Genomic DNA, 20,585 nt, shown 5'->3' with positions numbered 1-20,585 from the left:
GTTTTATATTTTGTACTCATAAATATTTCATTTCATTTCATTTTATCTCATCTCACCTCACCTCATCTCATCAGGCCTCCCAAGTGATGCTACTAGCCAGCCAGCCTGACCAGCAGTCAATGCAGGCCCCAGGATGCAGTGCTGCTGGATCTGTGGTGCCAGGATATCCCAGGCCACCCTGTCAGTGCTAAGGGTCTCTAGAGTCGCACTTACAGGTGCTTGTACATGATATGCTACTGGGAATCTAACGGCTGTAATACCTCTTGGCTATACACTCATAAAAAATTGATCATAGGTACATTAAAATGTCTAACTAAATGCCATTTCTTGTAGATGATCTAGATCTGACTTTGAGAACCCTGACTTTGTAATGAAACAAATCACCAGGGTAGTGTGATTTTTGTCATGAACAGTCAGGGGCCTGATTATAAGAGTAGAGGTTTGAGGCCTAAATTTGTTCACGGCTAGTGGGTAATGGTGGATCATGGGCTACAAGCTTCAGCAAGAAAATGTGAAAAGTAGATTGCTAGTTTGAAAAAAATAAATTAAGGGCCTGGAGGATTGCAGTGTGCTGGAATGAGACTTGTAATGAAGAGAAGGAACTGAGAGAGTAAAATCATAGGATATATGGACAAAAAAAGACAATTAAGTATATGACATGGAGTTGTTCTTGATGTGTTAATGTGGGTAGGACTGATGAAGTGGAAGAAATCAAAGTTCTATAAGTTAGCTATCATTTTGGTTTCAAATTAGAAGAGTCCCATGAGAGTTAAAGGGGAATTTACTTGCAAGATGTTGCTCTACATTTGAAGTCTTTTGTATTATAAACTAAATAGAGTACTACCTTCTAAGGAAAAGGCAAAAAATTCACTAGCTGGCATATCTTGAGAAGAAGCATTTACTGTGTATTGTGTTATTTGTGTAAAATCCAAGGACTTCCAGTGGGAAACTTTATAGCATTTGTTGAATTTACAAATTGGTGAATAAAAAAAAGACAGGAACTACATCTGACTGATGCCAATTTATGACCTTGTAAGAATTCTCCATCTTAAAAGGCTGAATTACATCACTAGCATTTCTTTATTGGCTGTTGTCATGCTTAAAAATGCCATGAATGCAGAAGTGATTAGTAACTGCAAAATATTAGTTTTCATTTAAGCTAAAAATTTGAAAACTGTTAGACTTATTGCAACTGATTATCATTTTGTGTTAATCTGATATAAAGATGAAATTACTTAAAATTCTCTAGGTGTTTGAGTTATAAAGCTCAATTTTCTAAGATACACAGATGTGCCATGTAAATGTCTCACCCCACTCCAAAGCAATAAACACTCTCATAATGTTTGACATCACTGCATTGAATCCAAACAGAAGGAATCAGGAGTGTAGAGTAATTAAAACAGTATTTATAAAAGTTTGCAAATGTTGCACCCAGTTGTTTATTTTACTCAAGACAGAATTTACAAAGGCAGAATACAAATGAGATAGAAGGAATTTTATGGATGTTTTAGAATGAGCCACAGTTTATTTGTCTATGGAATGGGAAAAGCTTTAAAATATAATTTAATCTCAAATATACAATAAATGCTCTTTCTCTCTCTTTCTTTCTCTTTCTTTCTTTCTTTCTTTCTTTCTTTCTTTCTTTCTTTCTTTCTTTCTTTCTTTCTTTCTTTCTTTCTTTCTTTCTTTCTTTCTTTCTTTCTTTCTTCCTTTCTTTCATTCCTACCCTTCTTGTTCAATTAAAAAAATATTATTCTTTTCAACATATATTATTAAATATGTCAGAGCTTTAATGGATAAAATTCAAGGTTGAAACATTACAAAAAATGATTAGGGACCCAGCCTGCTCCGTGGCCCTGAGCACCCCATGCTTCCCTCTCCTCCGGACTGCCGGCCGAGTGGCTGGCACGCTGACCCCAAGCGCCACCGCCATTCTGTCTTCCGGCAAAGATCTGTGACGCTCCCTCGACCCGCCCTTCCGGACCCAGTCTGCTCCGCAGCCCTGAGCACCCCGCGCTTCCCTCTCCTCCGGACTGCCGGCCCCCATTGACTGCTGCCGGGTTGTGGGGGAAGGGGCGTGGCCTAAGGAAGTGGGCGTGGTCTCATTACTGGCGGCGGCAGATAGTTTCCTCAACATTCTATCCAGAACTAACATCCTAGCTATTCACAAGCAGTAGGACAATAAAACACAAGACTTCACATAAGAATTGAAGGAAACATCTCAGTAGGAGACCAGGTTCTACAAGTAAAAAGGCAACCACTATTAACTGAGCCTATCCACAATCTTTTTTCGCAACAAGAGGAAACAGGGATACTCATCTTCAAGGGCCCTCTTTCATACCACAACAACAACATGAAGAAATAGCGAAAATCCCCAGTGCAAGCAGAGGACGATCAAAGGAGTCCAGAAACCTCAATGAGCGCTTCCTACAAACTTGACCTCTCTGATAAAGAATTCAGAGTTGAAATCCTCAACATGTTCAATGAACTCAATGCAAAGATGGATAACTTCAAGGAGGACCTCGCAGAAACAATACAACAGACAGCCGACAAAATATGGTAAGAAATGAGAGCAGAAATAAAAAACCTTCAAAAAGAAATGAAGGATTCGGTACATGAAATCAAAAACTCTCTGGCTGCCCTCAACAATAGGATGACTGCAGCCGAAGACAGAATCAGTATGCTTGAAGATGAGCTGCAAGAGGCCTACAGGCAACAACAAACCATGGCAAGAGACCTCAAAATAGCTCTAGCCAGAATCAGAGTCCTAGGGGATGATTTCAAGAGGAACAACAATAGAATCATTGGACTACCAGAACCACAGGGAACCAACACCAATGAAAAAGACACAGTCAAACAAATCATTGCGGAAAACTTCCCAAAGCTGGACAATGCGGGCATCCAGATTCAAGGCGCCCGAAGAGTGCCAGCTAAAAGAGATCCTAACAGAAAAACCCCAAGACATATCATAGTTACAATGATGGACATCGCTCAGAGAGACACAATACAGCAAGCAGCAAGGTCTAAGAAGGAAATCGCATACAAAGGAGCACCCCTTAGACTCACAGCAGATCTATCAGAGGAAACACTCCACGCTCGAAGGCAATGGTGGGATATAGTGAAAAAACTCAATGAAATGAGCGCTTCACCAAGAATATACCTTATCCGGATAACTCTCATTCAAACTAGAAGGAATCATACACTACTTTGGGGATAAACAACAGCTCAGGAACTTCATAGACTCAAAACCAAACCTAAAAGAAGCACTAAAGGGGCTATTGTAAGACAAGAACAACCACTACAAGCACAACAAACCCTTGCACAAAGATGGCGCAAAATCCCTAACAATAATCTCCCTTAATGTCAATGGTCTGAATTCACCAATTAAGAGACACAGACTGGCAAAATGGATTTAAAGACTGAACCCAAAATTCTGCTGCCTGCAAGAAACACATCTGAATAGCCAGAACAAACACAGACTCAAAGTCAAAGGATGGAAAACAATCCTGCAAGCAAAGAACTCCCTCAAGAAAGCTGGGGTGGCGTTACTAGTATCGGACAAAATAGACTTCAGGTTGAAAAAGATTAGAAGGGATAGTGAAGGCCACTTTTTATTAATCACGGGATGTGTACATAAGGAAGAAATCACACTCCTAAATGTGTACGCACCCAATGAGGGACCAGCTAAATACCTACAACGGCTGCTAAAGACCTTAAGAAGGACATCTCGAGCAACACAATAGTAGTTGGAGACTTCAACACAGCACTGTCTCCTCTGGACAGATCAAGAAGATTAAAACTCACCAAGAAAATACTGGCTTTAAAGGAAGAAATAGAAGAGAGAGGGCTAATAGATCTATACAGGGCTTTATATCCCACCAAAAAGGAATACACATTCTTTTCCAGTGCACATGGAACATTTTCCAGAATAGACCATGCGCTAGGCCACACAGCATACCTCAACAGAATCAAAAAGATAGACATTGTACCAGCTATCTTTTCAGACCATGATGCACTGAAGATAAAACTTAATCGTGGACAGATGCAGAAAACCAAAACAAACACCTGGAAATTAAATAGCTTGATATTGAACAATGAGTGGGTCAGGAATGAAATCAAGGAAGAAATCAAAAGGTACCTAGAAACAAATGAGAATGAAGACACGAGCTACTAGAACCTGTGGGACGCAGCTAAAGCCGTATTAAGGGGAAAATTTATAGCTCTGCAAGCATATCTCAGGAAGGAAGAAAGGGCCCACATAAATAACTTGACTTCACAGCTCAAGACCTTAGAAAAGGACCAACAAAAGGAGCTCAAACCAGGCAGAAGGAAAGATATAATAAAACTTAGAGCAGAAATTAACAACATGGAAACCCAAAAGACAATCTGAAAGATCAATGAAAACAAGAGCTGGTTCTTCGAGAAAATAAACAAGATTGATAAACCACTAGCAAGACTCACAAAGAAAGAGAGAGAGAGAACCCTAATAAGCCAAATCAGAAATGAAATGGGGGACATCACAACAGAAACCAATGAAATTCAAAAGATCATCAGAGACTACTTTGAAAATCTCTATGCCACGAAACAAGAGAACCTAGAAGAAATGGATAAATTCCTCGACTCCTATAATCTGCCAAGGCTGAACCAAGAAGACCTGGAGTACCTGAATAGTCCAATGAGTACCTTAATAGTCCAATTAAGGAAATTGAAATGGTAATCCAAAGTCTTCCCCAAAACAAAAGCCCAGGTCCAGACGGATTCACTAGCGAGTTCTTCCAAACATTTAAAGAGGACCTTTTGCCAGTCCTTCTCAAGCTTTTCCAGGAAATTGAAGAAACAGAAACACTCCCAAACAGTTTCTATGAGGCTGATATCTCCCTAATACCAAAAACAAACACAGATACCACAAGAAAAGAAAAGTACAGGCCAATATCCCTGATGAACACAGATGCGAAGATCCTCAACAAAATATTAGCAAATAGAATTCAACAACTAATCAAAAAGATCATACACCAGGACCAAGTGGGATTCATCCCGGGGATGTAAGGATGGTTTAACATCTGGAAATGAATCAACATAATCCATCATATCAACAAAAGAAAATATAAAAATCATATAATCATATCATTAGATGCAGAGAAAGCATTTGACAAGATCCAGCATCCGTTTATGTGAAAATACTCGCCAAAATGGGTATAGAAGGGATCTTCCACAATATAGTCAAAGACATTTATCACAAGCCTATGGCAAGCATTGTCCTCAATGGGGAAAAACTAAGAGCCTTCCCTCTGAGAACAGGGACGAGACAAGGGTGCCCACTCTCTCCACTTCTGTTCAATATAGTACTGGAAGTACTTGCAATAGCGATTAGGCAAGAAAAAGATATTAAGGCCATTCAGGTAAGAAAGGAAGAAATCAAGCTCTCACTATTCGCAGATGATATGATACTATAACTAGAGAATCCTAAAACCTCTACCAAGAAACTCCTAGAAACATAGACTCATATGTAAAGTTGCAGGCTATAGACTCAATACCCAAATGTCCATGACTTTCTAATATGCAAATAATGAGAGAGAAGAAAGTGACATGAGAAATGCAATCCCGTTCACAATTGCTCCTCAAAAAATCAAGTACCTTGGAATCACCTTAACAAAGGAGGTAAAGGGTTTGTATAATGAGAACTACAAAACGCTATTTCAGGAAATAAAAGAGGTGACAAGGAAATGGAAAGATATCCCCTGCTCATGAATTGGAAGAATAAATATGGTCAAAATGGCAATACTCCCCAAAGCATTGTACAAATTCAATGTGATTCCTATAGGGATACCCTTGACATTCTTCAAGAAATGGAGCAAGCGCTCCTGAAATTCATATGGAACAATAAGCCCCCACTAATAGCTAAAGCAATTTTTGGGAAATAGAAAATTGGAGGAATCAACCTCCCCAACTTCCAACTCTACTACAAAGCAGTAGTCATTAAAACAGCATGGTATTGGAACAAAGGCTGACCAATGGAACAGGGTTGAATACTCTGACACACACCCTCAAATATATGATCATCTAATCTTTGATAAAGGAGCAAGAAATGTGAACTGGAGCAAGGAAAGCATGTTTAACAAATTGTGCTGGCAAAACTGGAAAGCTATATGCAAAAAAATGGGCTTAGACCTCCACCTATCACCATGTACAAACATCATATCAAAATGGATTAAAGACCTCAACATCAGACCAGAATCCCTAAGGTACATTGAAGACAAGGTGGGCAAAACCTTCTACGATATTGAAGCCAATGGAATCTTCAAAGGTGACACACCACTGGCCAAGCAAGTGAAAACAGAGATAAATAAATGGGACTATGTCAAACTAAGAAGCTTCTGCACCTCAAAAGAAACAGTGAACAAAATACATAGACAAATTTTGCAGAATGGGAAAGGATATTTACGCAGTATCTATCTGATAAAGAGTTGATATCAAGGATATACAATGCACTGGTTGAACTCCACAAGAAGAAAACTGCCAACTCTGTCAAAATATGGGGTAATGAAATGAACAGAAACTTTCCCAAAGAAGAAATCCGAATGGCTGAGAGGCACATGAGAAAATGTTCAACATCACTAATCATCATGGAAATGCAGATCAAAACAACAATGAGATATCATCTCACACCGCAGAGACTGGCCCACATCCCAAAAAACAAAAGCAACTGGTGTTTGTGTGGATGTGGGGAGAAAGGGACTCTCCTTCACTGCTGGTGGGAATGCCGACTGGTTCAGCCCTTTTGGAAAACAATATGGACGATTCTCAAAAAGTTAGAATTTGAGCTTCCATTTGACCCAGCAATACCACTCCTGAGAATATATCCCGGAGAGGCAAAAAGGTATAGTAGAGATGACATCTGCATTTTTATGTTCATTTGCGCACTGTTACATTAGCCAGAATATGGAAAAAACCAGAGTGCCCAAAAACAGATGACTGGTTAAAGAAACTCTGGTATATCTACACAATGGAATACTACGTAGCTGTCAGAAAACATGAAGTCATAAAATTTGCATATAAGTGGATCAACATGGATATTATCATGCTGAATGAAATGAGTCAGAAAGAAAGAGACAGACAGAATGATTGCACTCATATATGGAATATAAAGTAGCTGCGAGGTACAAGCTTACAATGATGCAATTTCTGGCAGATATTTCTCTGGACTTAGTTACTAAAGTACTAAAATACAGAAATTCAAACCTGTGTGGCTGCTAGTGTGGCCTCTCCACCTCATATCTCTTCATTCTCAGCAATGGAAAACAAATTATCAAATGCTTTCTTTTCAGCAGTTCCACTTTAGGTGGGAGAAACTCCAAATCAATAATAGTGAGTTTTTTTGTTGAAATATTGAATGTAATCAAAGTAAAGTGAAAGTAAAGTGACATTTACCAGTTACACATGCGGGGTGGAGGCTGGGGAGATGGGGGGATGTATACTGTGATTCTTGGTGGTGGAATATGTGCACTGGTTTAGGGATGGGTGTTCGAGCATTGTATAACTGAGACTTAAATCTGAAAGCTTTGTAACTTTCCACATGATGAATAAAGAATAAATAAAAAAAATCCTGTCTAAGATCTCCATAGAAATTACTGAGGAAAGAATAACTCTATACATTACATAACATATACTTTGAGTAAATGTTTAACTAAGAGAATTTGGGAAACATGTTAAATTATACATATATAATTAAAATTATTTTATGAAAACCTTTACTCTAGGATTATAAAAAGAAACACAGAATTCACTTCCTTTTACTATTTTAAATAAAAAATAAGTTGGCATTAATTATCTATAGAATGCTTTAGAGTAGCCAATGTTCCTGTATATTATTTTTTCCATTCATTCTCTACATTTATCAACTTGATAATGCTTGTACACTAATTTGCATAATAACAAACTGTACTGTATCAAGATACTTAGTAGGGTTCAGGCAATAGCTCAGCAGACTGGATCCTGTGTCTTACATCAGGAGCCCCAGTTTTGATCCACATCATCACACAGTCTCCTACACAGCAACTGGAACAACCTAGAGAACTGAGATTGGAGTCCTTCCCAAGCACCATCAGGTGTGGCAAAAGTAATACTCCTCTAAAACTCCAGTTTTGTGTGGTTCTGATCCAATTTTGGGGAGTTATGGTGTAAGCATTATTTTGGGGTGTGATATGGGAGAAATTGCTGTGCTTATTCTCAAAATTCTTACTTTATTTTTTGTTCTACTTATTTACAGAGAAACTTGGAAGCAAGTTGTAGAATTTAAAAGAGTGAAATATAGAGCCGCTACCACACCCTGCGTCCCACGATCCCTGCCTTCCCGTCAGGCTTCCTCCAATCGGTCTTTTCTCAGGTAACCAGGCCACTTTCAGCCACGCCTCCCCGCGTGCCCCCCCCCTTCCCACGCGGCCGCCCATTGGACCTTTAGCTGCCGCCCTGCCCCTTGTCCCCCGAGTGCCCGCAAGGAAGAAACTGGGGTGTGGCCTGTATCTCAGGGGGCGTGGTCTAAAAGGGGCGTGGTCTACTGCCAGAGCAGCGGCCGCTTCTGCGGCCACAGTTATTATTTTCTACCTAGCACATTAGATATAGTCTTTTTGCTTTGAAAATCACTTTAGCCCATCTCAATCACATGCGAAATAGCCCATTAGCTTCCTTCAACTTTAGAAAAACTATCAGTGAATAAGAGAAGCTTACAAAACCTTTGTAAAGAGAACTTAGCCTTAAGTCTTCATTAAAGCCACCACATCAAACAGGAAGAAACACCTGAGTATAAGGAAGAACTCTAGAATAGGAGCAAAGCTGCCATCAGCAATAGCAAAACCAGAGCCCCTCCTTCTCTCAGCAAGAGAGAGTAGGTATAAACACCTACAAAGTTCCAATTCTATACTTCCATAACAATATGAAGAAGCAGCGAAAATCCCCTCCGCGAAGAGAGGGAGAAGAAAATATACCAGAAACCTCAAAAGGGGCTACCGACATCTATGACCACTCAGATAAAGAATTCAGAGAGGAAATCTGGAGGAGAGTCAACCTACTCCAAGCAACCATGGAACAGACATCCAATAAATTAAGGGAGGAGATGAATGAATCACTGGAACGATCTACCAAAAAAATGCAGGAAGAAATGAGACCAGAAAATTGAAACATACGAACGGAAGTCACACAAATAAAGGAATCTGTAGATGAATTAAAAATTGCAGTAGATGCCCTCAACAGTAGAATGATTACAGCCAAAGACAGAATCAGCGACCTTGAGGATGAGCTGCAGAAAGCTTACAGACAACAACAAATAATGGCGAAAGACCTCAAAATGGCTATGGAGCGAATCAGAGTCCTTGGGGATGACTTCTAGAAGAACAACATAAGAATCATTGGAGTACCAGAAGCACAGGGAAGTAATCCCAATGAAAAAAACACAGTCAAAGACAGCATTACTAAGAAATTCCCAGAGCTGGAGAAGGCAGGCATCCAGATACAAGGAGTCCGAAGAGTGCCAGCAAAAAGAAACCCGAATAAAAAGACTTCAAGGCATATCATAGTCAGAATGGCGATTGCTGTGTATAGAGACACAATTCTACAAGCAGCAAGGTCAAAGAAGGAAATCACATACAAAGGAGCACCCCTCAGATTTACAGCAGACCTGTCAGAGGAAACCGTCTGAGCCCGAAGACAATGGTGGGACATAAAAAACTCAATGAAATGAACGCCTGACCAAGAATACTTTATCCGGCTAAACTCTTATTCAAACTGAAAGGAACCATACATTATTTCTCAGATAAACAACAGCTCAGGAACTTCATAGACTCAAAACCAAACTTAAAAGAAGGTCTAAAGGGGCTACTGCAAGCTAAGGAGGAACCCCTTTAGAACAACTAACCCACAGAAAGATGACACAAAACCCCATCACAATAATATCTCACAATGTCAATGGCCTAAATGCACCTATCAAGAGGCACAGAGTGGCAAAATTGATCTGGAAATTAAACCCAACATTCTGCTGCCTGCAAGAAACACACCTGAACAGAGTAAACACAGACTCAAAGTCAAAGGATGGAAAACAATCCTGCAAGCAAACAACTCCCTTAAAAAAGCTGGAGTGGCCATCCTAGTATCTGACAATATAGATTGCAGGTTGAAAAATATTAGAAGAGACAGCGAAGGCCACTTTCTATTCATCAAGGGATATGTACAACAGGAGGAAATCACAGTCTTAAACGTATACGCACCCAATTAACGACTAGCTAAATACTTAAAACAACTCCTAACAGACTTCAAAGAGGACATCACTAACAGCACAATAGTAGTCGGAGACTTCAATACCCCCTTATCACCTCTGAATAGATCAACAAGAACAAAACTCAGCAAGGAAACACTGACTCTGAAAGAAGAAATGGAAGAGATAGGCCTAATAGACCTATACAGGGCTTTACACCCCCAAAAGAAAGAATACACATTCTTTTCCAGTGCACACAGAAAATTTTCCAAAATAGACCATGTACTGAGCCCGAGATCACACCTCAATAGAATCGGAAGAATGGAACTTGCATCAACCATCTTTTCAGACCACAAAGCACTGAAGATAGAAGCTAAACACACACCGACACGGAGAACCAAATCAAACACCTGAAAATTAAACAACTCAATGTTGAACAATGAGTGGGTCAGGAAGGAAATCAAAGAAGAAATAAAAAAATACTTAGAAACAAATGAAAATGAGGACACGAGCTACCAAAACACATAGAACGCAGCTAAATCCGTGTTAAGGGGAAAATTTATAGCTCTCCAAGCATTCCTCAGGAAGGAAGAAAGGGACCACATAGATAGCTAGACTTCACGGCTCAAGACCTTAGAAAAGGACCAGAAAAAGGAACCCAAACCAGACCGAAGGAAAGAAATAATAAAAGTTAGAGCAGAAATTAATGACATCGAAACCAAAAAAACAATCTGAAAGATCAATGAAACAAAGAGCTGGTTCTTCGAGAAAATAAATAAGATTGATAAACCACTAGCAAGACTCACAAAGAAAGAGAGAGAGAACCCTAATAAATCGAATCAGAAATGAAAAGGGGGACATCATAACAGAAACCAGTGAGATTCAAAAGATCATTAGAGACTACCTTGAAGGTCTATATGCCACAAAACAAGAGAATCTAAAAGAAATGGATGAATTCCTTGATTCCTACAATCTCCCAAGACTGAACAAAGAAGACTTGGAATACCTGAATAGACCCTTTAACGTTAAGGAAATTGAAACTGTAATTAAAAATCTCCCCAAAAACAAAAGCCTAGGCCCAGATGGATTCACTTGCGAATTCTTCCAAGCATTCAAAGAAGTCCTGTTGCCAGTTCTCCTCAAGCTTTTCCAAGAAATTGAAAATACAGTAACTCTCCCAAATAGTTTCTATGAAGCAAACATCTCCCTAATATAAAAGCAAACAAATACATCAGTAAGAAAGAAAATTATAGACCAATATCCCTGATGAACACTGATGCGAAGATCCTCAACAAAATACTAGCAAATAGGATCCAACAACTCATCAAGAAGACCATACACCATGACCAAGTGGGATTCATCCCGGGGATGCAAGAATGGTTTAACATTTGAAAATCAATCAAAATAATCCATCATATCAACAAAAGTAAAGATAAAAACCATATGATCATATCAATTGATGCAGAGAAAGCATTTGACAAGATCCAACATCCGTTCATGATGAAAACCCTCACCAAAATGAGTTTTGGAAGAACTTTCCTCAAGAAAGTTCAAGCCATCTACCACAAGCCTTGGTAATGACAAGCATTATCCACAATGGAGAAAAACTAAGGGCCTTTCCTCCAAGATCAGGCAAAAGACAAGGATGCCCACTCTTACTACTTCTCTTCAATATCATACTGGAAGTACTTGCGATAGCTGTTACACAAGAAAAAGAGATTAAGGGCAGCCAGATAGGGAAGGAACAAGTCAAACTTCCACTATTTGCAGATGATATGATATTATATCTAGAGAAGCCCAAAGCCTCTACTAAGAAACTCTTAGAAACAATAGACTTATACAGTAAAGTTGCAGGCTACAAAATCAATACCCAAAAGTCCATGGCCTCCTTATATACAAACAATGAGGCAGAGGAAAGGGACATGAAAAAAGCAATCCCATTCACAATCATAACCCAGAAAATCAAGTACCTCAGAATCAGCTTAACCAAGGAAGTAAAAGACCTCTACAAAGAAAACTATAAAACATTACTCCATGAAATTAAAGAGGACATGAGGAAATGGAAACATATACCTTGCTCATGGATAGAGAGATCAATATTGTCAAAATGGCAATACTCCCCAAAGCATTATACAGATTCAACTCGATCCCTATAAGGGTACCCATGACATTCTTCAAAGAAACGGATCAAGCAATCCTAATATTCGTATGGAACAACAAACGTCCACGTATAGCTAAAACAATTCTTGGGAAAAAGATGATGGGAGGCAGCACCCTCCCCAACCGCAAACTGTACTACAGAGATAACAAAACAGCACGGTACTGGAACAAAGGCAGACTCGAAGACCCATGGAACAGGGTGGAATATCCCTACACACAACCCCAAATGTATGATCATCTAATCTTTGATAAGGGAGCAAGAGATGTGAAGTGGAGCAAGAAAACCCTCTTCAACAAATGCTGCTAGCACAACTGGACAACCACATGCAAAAGAATGGACTTAGACCTCGACCTGACACCATGCACAAATGTCAGATCAAAATGGATTAAAGACCTCAACTCAGACCACAAACCATAAGGTACATTGAAGACAAGGTAGGCAAAATCCTCCACAATATTGAAGATAAAGGTATCTTCAAAGATGACATGCAACTCGCCAACCAAGTGGAAACAGAGATAAACAAATGGGACTACATTAAACTAAGAAGTTTCTGCACCGCAAAAGACACAGGGATCAGAATACAAAGGCAATCTACAGAGTGGGAAAGGATATTCACCCAATACCCATCCGATAAAGGATTGATATCAAGGGTATACAAAGCACTAGTTGAACTCTACAAGAAGAAAACATCCAACCCCATCAGAAAATGGGCCAAAGAAATGAACAGAAACTTTTCCAAGAAAGAGATATGAATGGCTAAATGTACATGAAAAAATGCTCTGCATCACTAATCATCAGGGCAATGCAGATCAAAACAACCATGAGATACCACCTCACACCACAGAGAATGGCACACATCCAAAAGAACAAAAGCAACCGCTGTTGGAGAGGATGTGGAGAGAAAGGGACCCTTCTACACTGCTGGTGGGAATGCTGACTGGTTCAGCCCCTTTGGAAAACAATATGGACGATACTCAAAAAATTAGAAATTGAGCTTCCATTTGACCCAGCAATACCACTGCTGGGAATATATCCCAGAGGAGCAAAAATGTATAGTCGAAATGACATCTGCACTTATATGTTTATCGCAACACTGTTTACAATATCCAGAATCTGGAAAAAAAACCCGAGTGCCCTAGAACAGATGACTGGTTGAAGAAACTTTGGTACCTCTATACAATGGAATACTATGCAGCTGTTAGAAAAAAGGAGGTCTTGAATTTTGTGTATAAGTGGATCGGAATGGAAAGTATCATACTAAGTGAAATGAGCCAGAAAGAGAGAGACAGACATAGAAAGATTGCACCCATCTGTGGAATATAGAATAATAGAGTAGGAGACTAACACCTGAGAATAGTAGAAATAAAGTACCAGGAAGCTGACTCAATGGCTTGGAGTTGGCCTCACATTCTGGGGAGAGGGCAACTCAGAGAAGGGATCACCAAGTATAATGCGGTCGGAGGCCATGACGGGGAAGGGTGATGCGTGCTGAATGTCGACTACAGACTGAACACAGTGGCCACTCAACACGTTTATTGCTAACCACAACACCTAATTAGAGAGAGAGAACAGAAGGGAATACCCTGCCACGGTGGCGGGGTGGGATGGGGGGAGATGGGATTGAGGGGGCGAGAGGGATGCTGGGTTTAATAGTGTTCGAGAATGGGCACTGGTGAAGGGATGGGTTCTCGAACTTTGTATGAGGGTAACAAGAGCACAAAGATGAGTAAATCTGTAACTGTACCCTCACGGTGATTCACTAATTAAAAATAACTAAAGGAAAAAAATATAAAAGAGTGAAATATATCAAAGACCAGGATTTTATTGACAAGATTAACTCATAATTTGTATAATTTTTATATATAGGCATTACAAAATATTTATTAGTTTAATGATTTCTTTGAAAGTATTAAATCCAGTTATACTTTTTAGTCTTAAATATCCAGTAGTATTTCTAGTATTACTTATATTTAGGCATCAATATAAATTCTAGCATTTTGCATTGAAATTCACTATGATAACTAGCTTGAAACCATCATGATCACGAATCATGAAATCCCGTTGATCATCGAATCTCTCAAGCAGGCTCAGTAACCTCTCCATTCGTCCTATCCCTGAGATTTTATTTTATTTTTTTTATTTTTTTTTAAATTTATTTATTTTTAATTAGAGAATCACCGTGAGGGTACAGTTACAGATTTATACACTTTTGTGCTTATACTTCCCTCATACAAAGTTCGGGAACCCATCCCTTCACCAGTGCCCATTCTCCACCACCCGTAAACCCAGTGTCCCTCCCACCCTCCCCAATCCCATCTCCCCCCCACCCCACCCTGCCACTGTGGCAAGGCATTCCCTTCTGTTCTCTCTCTCTAATTAGCTGTTGTGGTTTGCAATAAAGGTGTTGAGTGGCCGCTGTGCTCAGTCTCTAGCCCTCATTCAGCCCGCAACTCCCTTCCCCCACATGGCCTTCGACTACAATGTAGTTGGTGATCGCTTCTCTGAGTTGACCTTTCCCCGGAACGTGAGGCCAGCCTCAAAGCCATGGAGTCAACCTCCTGGTACTTATTTCTACAGTTCTTGGGTGTTAGTCTCCCACTCTGTTATTCTATATACCATAGATGAGTGCAATCTTTCTATGTCTGTCTCTCTCTTTCTGACTCATTTCACTCAGCATGAAACTTTTCATGCCCATCCACTTAACTACAAAATTCTTGACCTCCTTTTTTCTAACAGCTGCATAGTATTCCATTGTATAGATGTACCAAAGTTTCCTCAACCAGTCATCCGTTCTGGGGCATTCGGGTTCTTTCCAGATTCTGGCTATTGCAAACAGTGCTGCGATGAACATACATGTGCAGATGTTGTTTCGATTGTAATTTTTTGCCTCTCTGGGATATATTCCCAGCAGTGGTATTGCTGGGTCAAATGGGAATTCAATATCTAATTTTTTGAGAGTCGTCCAAATTGTTTTCCAGAAGGGCTGAACCAGTCGGCATTCCCACCAGCAGTGAAGAAGGGTCCCTTTCTCCCCACATCCTCTCCAACAGCGGTTGCTTTTGTTCTTTTGGATGTGTGCTAGTCTCTGTGGTGTGAGGTGGTATCTCATGGTTGTTTTGATCTGCATCTCTCTGATGATTAGTGATGCAGAGCACTTTTTCATGTGCCTTTTGGCCATTCGTATTTCTTCCTTGGTAAAGTTTCTGTTCATTTCTTCACCCCATTTTTTGATGGGGTTGGATGTTTTCTTCTTGTAGAGTTCAACCAGTGCTTTATATACCATTGATATCAACCCCTTATCTGATGGGTATTGTGTAAATATCCTTTCCCATTCTGTGGATAGTCTTTGTATTCTGGTCACTGTATCTCTTGCGGTGCCGAAGCTTTTTAGTTTAATGTAGTCCCATTTGTTGATCTCTGTTTTTACTAGATTGCTTAGTTCCGTGTCACCTTTGAAGCTACCTTTATCTTCAATATCGTGGAGGGTTTCGCCGACCTTGTCTTCAATGTACCTTATGGTTTGTGGTCTAATGTTGAGGTCTTTAATCCATTTTGATCTGACTTTTGTGCATGGTGTCAGGTCAAGGTCTAAACCCATTTTTTTGCATGTGGTTGTCCAGTTGTGCCAGCACCATTTGTTAAAGAGGCTTTCCTTGCTCCACTTCACATCTCTTGCTCCCTTATCAAAGATTAGATGATCATACATTTGGGGTTGTGTGTAGGGATATTCCACCCTGTTCCATTGGTCTACGGCTCTGCCTTTGTTCCAGTACCAAGCTGTTTTAATTGTTACTGCTTTGTAGTAAAGTGAGAGGTTGGGGAGGGTGATGCCTCCCATCATCTTTTTCCCAAGAATTGTTTTAGCTATCCTTGGACGTTTGTTATTCCATATGAATTTTAGGATTGCTTGATCCATTTCTTTGAAGAGTGTCATGGGTATATTTATAGGGATCGCATTGAATCTGTATAATGCTTTAGGGAGTATTGCCATTTTGACAACATTGATTCTCCCTATCCACGAGCAGGGTATATGTTTCCATTTCCTCATGTCCTCTTTGATTTCATGGAGTAGCGTTTTGTAGTTTTCTTTGTAAAGGTCTTTTACTTCCTTGGTTAAGCTGATTCCGAGGTACTTGATTTTCTGGGGCACGATTGTGAATGGGATTTCTTTTTTCATGTCCCTTTCCTCTGCCTCATTATTTGCATATATGAAGGCCATGGATTTTTGGGTATTGATTTTGTAGCCTGCAACTTTACTGTATAAGTCTATTGTTTCTAAGAGTTTCTTAGTAGAGGTTTTAGGCTTCTCTAGATATAGTATCATGTCGTCTGCAAATAGTGAGAGTTTGATTTCTTCCTTTCCTATCTGGATGCCCTTAATCTCTTTTTCTTGTCTAATAGCTATCGCAAGTACTTCCAGTACTATATTGAAGAGGAGTGGTGAGAGTGGGCATCCTTGTCTTGTGCCTGATCTCAGAGGAAAGGCCCTTAGTTTTTCCCCGTTGAGGATAATGCTTGCCGTAGGCTTGTGATAGATGGCTTCGACTATCTTGAGGAAAGTTCCTCCAAACCCCATTTTGGCGAGGGTTTTCATCATGAAAGGATGTTGGATCTTGTCAAATGCTTTCTCTGCATCTATTGATATGATCATATGGTTTTTATCTTTACTTTGGTTGATATGCTGGATTATGTTGATTGATTTCCGAATGTTAAACCATCCTTGCATCCCTGGGATGAATCCCACTTGGTCGTGATGTATGATCTTTTTGATGAGTTGTTGGATCCTATTTGCTAGTATTTTGTTGAGGATCTTCGCATCGGTGTTCATCAGGGAAATTGGTCTGTAATTTTCTTTCTTAGTGGTGTCTTTGTTTGCTTTTGGTATTTGGGAGATATGTGCTTCATAGAAACTGTTTGGGAGAGTTCCTGTTTTTTCAATTTCCTGGAAAAGTTTGAGGAAAACAGGCAATAGGTCTTCTTTAAATGTTTGGAAGAATTCGCCAGTGAAACCATCTGGGTCTGAGCTTTTGTTTTTGGGGAGGTTTTTGATTACAGTTTCAATTTCCTTAACATTGATGGGTCTATTCAGGTATTCCAGGTCTTCTTTCTTCAGTGTTGGGAGATTGTAGGAATCAAGAAATCCATCCATTTCTTTTAGGTTCTCCTTTTTTGTGGCGTAAAGACCTTCAAAGTAGTCTCTAATGATCTTTTGAATCTCACAGTTTTCTGTTATGATGTCCCCCTTTTCATTTCTGATTCGATTTATTAGAGTTTTCTCTTTTTCTTTCTTTGTGAGTCTTGCTAGTGGTTTATCAATCTTATTTATTTTCCCAAAGAACCAACTCTTTGTTTCATTGATCTTTCGGATTGTTTTTTTGGTTTCGATGTCATTAATTTCTGCTCTAATTTTTATTATTTCTTTCCTTCGGTCTGGTTTGGAGTCCTTTTTCTGGTCCTTTTCTAGGGTCTTGAGTCGTGAAGTCAAGCTATCTATGTGGGTCCTTTCTTCCTTCCTGAGGAATGCTTGGAGAGCTATAAATTTTCCCCTTAACACAGCTTTAGCTGCGTCCCATAGGTTTTGGCAGCTCGTGTCTTCATTCTCATTTGTTTCTAAGTATCTTTTGATTTCTTCCTTGATTTCCTTCTTGACCCACTCATTGTTCAACATTGAATTGTTTAATTTCCAGGTGTTTGATTTGATTTTCCGTATTTGTGACTGGTTAGCTTCTATCTTCAGCGCATCATGGTCTGAAAAGATGGTTGATACAATTTCTATTTTTCCGATTCTATTGAGGTATGTTCTGGGGCCCAGTACATTGTCTATTTTAGAAAATGTTCCATGTGCACTGGAAAAGAATGTGTATTCTTTCTTTTTGGGGTGTAAGGCCCTGTATAGGTCTATTAGGCCTCTCTCTTCAATTTCTTCTTTCAGAGTCAGTGTTTCCTTGTTGAGTTTTGTTCTTGTGGATCTATCTAGAGGCGATAAGGCCGTATTGAAGTCTCCGACTACAATTGTGCTGTTAGTGATGTCCTCTTTGAAGTCTGTTAGGAGTCGTTTTAAATATTTAGCCGGTCGTTTGTTAGGAGCATATACGTTTAAGAGTGTGATTTCTTCCTGTTGTACATATCCCTTGATAAACAGAAAATGACCTTCGCTGTCCCTTTTGATCTTTTTCATCCTGAAATCTATGTTGTCGGATACCAGGATGGCCACTCCAGCTTTTTTAAGGGGGTTGTTTGCTTGGAGGATTGTTTTCCATCCTTTGACTTTGAGTCTATGTTTACTCTGTTTGTTCAGGTGTGTTTCTTGCAGGCAACAGAATGTTGGGTTTAATTTCCGGATCCATTTAGCCACTCTGTGCTTCTTGATAGGTGCATTTAGGCCATTGACATTGAGAGAGATTATTGTGATGTGGTTTTGTGTCATCTTTCTGTGGGATTTGTTGTTCTTATGGGGCTCCTCCTTGTCTTACAGTAGCCCCTTTAGACCTTCTTTCAAGATTGGTTTTGAGTCTATGAAGTTCCTGAGCTGTTGTTTATCTGAGAAATAGTGTATGGTTCCTTCGAGTTTGAGTGAGAGTTTAGCCGGATAAAGTATTCTTGGTGAGGCATTCATTTCATTGAGTTTTTTCACTATGTCCCACCATTGTCTTCGGGCTCGGAGGGTTTCTTCTGATAGATCGGCCGTAAATCTGAGGGGTGCTCCTTTGTATGTGATTTCCTTCCTTGCCCTTGCTGCTTGCAGAATTGTGTCTCTATCCATGGTATCCGTCATTCTGACTATGATATGCCTTGGGGTCTTTTTATTCGGCTCTCTTTTTGCCAGTACTCTTCAGACTCCTTGTATCTGGATGCCTGCCTTCTCCAGCTCTGGGAATTTCTTAGCAATGATATCTTTGACTGTGTTTTTTTCATTGGGGTTGCTTCCCTGCGGTTCTGGTACTCCAATGATTCTTATGTTGTTCTTCTTGAAGTCATCCTCCAGGGCTCTGATTCGCTCTATAGCCATTTTGAAGTCTTTGGCCATGATTTGTTGCTGTCTATAAGCTTTCTGCAGCTCATCTTCCAGATCACTGATTCTGTCTTCGGCTGTAGTCATTCTACTGTTGAGGGCATCTAGTGAGATTTTTATTTCATCTACCGATTCCTTTATTTGTGAGACTTCCGTTCGAAGGTTTGAAATTTCTGCTCTCATTTCTGCTCTCATTTCTTCCTGTATTTTCTTGGTAGACCGTTCCAGCGCTTCATTCATCTCCTCCCTTAATTTATTGGATGTCTGTTCCATATTTGCTTGGAGTAGGTCGAGTCTCCTCCAGATTTCCTCTCTGAATTGTTTATCTGAGAGGTCGTAGATGTGAGAAGCCCCTGTTGAGGTTTCTTGTATCTTTTCTTCCCCCTCTCTTCGCGGAGGGGATTTTCGCTGCTTCTTCATATTGTCACGGAAGTGTAGAGTTGGAACCTTGTAGTTATTTATTCCTCTTCCTTTTTGTGGGAAGAAGGGGCTCCGATTGTGCTAAACTTCCCTTATTCACTGATAGCTTTTATACTGTCAGCCTAAGCTAATGGCTATTTTGCATAAGTGTTTGAGCCCGCAAAAGTGAGTTTTCAAAGGAATACATAGTACCGATTGAGCTGAGGTAGCAAAGAATAACTGCGGCCGCGTTAGCGGCCGCTGCTCTGAGAGGAAGCCACGCCCACTATAGACCACGCCCACTAAGACACAGGTCACGCCCCCAGTGTCTTCCTGTTGATGGGGGTGACGGGAGGGCGTGGCCGAGGGATGGTCCTCGTACCTGAAGGACGTGCGCAGTTACAAGCCGGTTCGGGAGACGGGGTGCGCAGGGCGAGCAGGGAGTGGCTTCAGAAACTTGGGGGACGCAGACGGCAGCGGGAAGTGGGGGAAAGGGAGGGCGTGGCCGAGGGATGGTCCTCGTACCTGAAGGACGTGCGCAGTTACAAGCCGGTTCGGGAGACGGGGTGTGCAGGGCGAGCAGGGAGTTATCCCTGAGATTTTAGAAGCCTCTCTCCACTTGGCCTTCCCAATGACGCTGCATTGGAGGCTTTCTCAGAGTCAGGGGAATGAGATCCAGCTTGCTACTGGCTTTAGCATATGAATACACCATGGGAAGCTTGGAGGCTCTCCCATGTGGGCAGGAAACTCTCAGTAGCTTGTTAGTTTCT

This window comes from Sorex araneus, chromosome 1 (assembly GCF_027595985.1).
Source record: "Sorex araneus isolate mSorAra2 chromosome 1, mSorAra2.pri, whole genome shotgun sequence".
NCBI classification, from domain to species: domain Eukaryota; kingdom Metazoa; phylum Chordata; class Mammalia; order Eulipotyphla; family Soricidae; genus Sorex; species Sorex araneus.
This window is presented reverse-complemented; position numbering follows the sequence as displayed.